Source organism: Leuciscus leuciscus, assembly GCF_965113295.1.
Source record: "Leuciscus leuciscus genome assembly, chromosome: 19".
NCBI lineage: Eukaryota > Metazoa > Chordata > Actinopteri > Cypriniformes > Leuciscidae > Leuciscus > Leuciscus leuciscus.
In genome coordinates, this window is record NC_138743.1 from 19,852,530 (window position 1) to 19,854,177 (window position 1,648).

Below are 1,648 nucleotides of genomic sequence, written 5' to 3' on the forward strand. Positions count from 1 at the left end.
AATAAAGAGTTTTCTTGCACTCACTTATGGAGAATAGAAAAATATTTTTTGCAAACAGACACCTGCTTCAAGAAATGTGTATTTTAAATATAAAAAAATACTTTCATTTACAGAAATGATGATCATTTTCAAAAACATTATCTAATTCTTGGAACCCTTGGAATCCCCTAAAATATGTTATTAGCTTAAAATAAGAGTTGGACAAAAAAACTAAAACAAAAAAACAATGGAAGGCAATGGGAACTGAAACTGTTTGGTAACTGACATTCTTCTTCAACAGAGGAAATACATAGGTTTGGAATGACATGAGGATGAGTAAATTATGATTTTTTTTATTTATTTTTTGGTGAACTACCCTTTAAATGTTCAAAGCTTTAAAACAATTACAGTTTATTTTAAATAATACAATAGTGACACAGTCCCGGAAGTTCACTATAAAATGTCCTTTATTTACACGTGTAAATGAATAAATATAAATTATACAGTCACTGAAAGACAATAATGTTCTGCAGTTGCGTCGGTTACTGCTCTTGAACTCTCAGAATACTGTATGTAGAGCCCATGTAATTGTTCTACCAATGTTCTGGATTTTCTGCAGGAGGAATCTGCATGTCTTGACTGTGGTATTTAAGGTGCAAACAACAGGTCGTTGTCAAGGCTCTTGGCTGTCTGAGTGGGTGAGATGGGTTGAGTTTGTCTATTGAAATGACATGGTCTTGCCAATGGGTGGAACTTGCCTAGGATGAACAGCTGCTTTGTTTTCAGTCATTTTTGCTTCATTCATCTGGACAGAAATGTCTTCCAGAAATGCTGTGAAACCTGTTTGTCAGAGGGTAGAAGTAGAGATTTAACCGAGTATAATCTGCATGAGAATGATAAAGAAAGCCATTAGATTTGATAACTTTGCTTGTGATTCAATGTAAAGAGAGATTAAAAATGGTCCTAGTACTGATCCCTGTGGAACTCCAGTTTCCATGTCAATATACCATGAGTGCTCTATGAGCACAGTTTGCTCCATTAATGATGTCATAATGAAAGTTATATAGTGGTTGCCATTTCTATAAAAAAAAATAAAAAAAGTTTATATATATATATAACATTTATTTTACTTATTTTTAATACAATAATGTTTAAAAAAAAATTAAGCAGGAGGGCTGTTCAAGATATTATCTGTTTTGTTTTGACATATACAAATTAAAAGTTTTGTAAATGTTTTAACCTTACTGCTGTGTAATGAGAAATGATGTCTCTCCTAAAACTTGTGTGCATCTTAAATATTTACCACTAGGAGGTGTCATGATGCAGTACAGATGGTTAACCAAGATTTTAACTCTACATAACTTCAAACATAGCATGCAATTTGGAAATAAATAATATGTAATGCCATTTTATTTTAAGTGCTTTTTATAAACTGATATAAATTACAGTTTATCTCGATTGCTAACACACTATAACTGATTCAAGTGGGCCAATTTCCCAAACCATTCATCCAGTTCTCGAAACAAAGACACGTTTCTCAAAACGTTTTACACATTTTACCTGTTTTCATGCACGTTCCAGTTTTCTCAATGTTTTCTGCAAAACTCTACTCAAAAATGCCCTCACTTTGCACTTTGTTCTCATTCAGAAAACACAAACGCATAATATA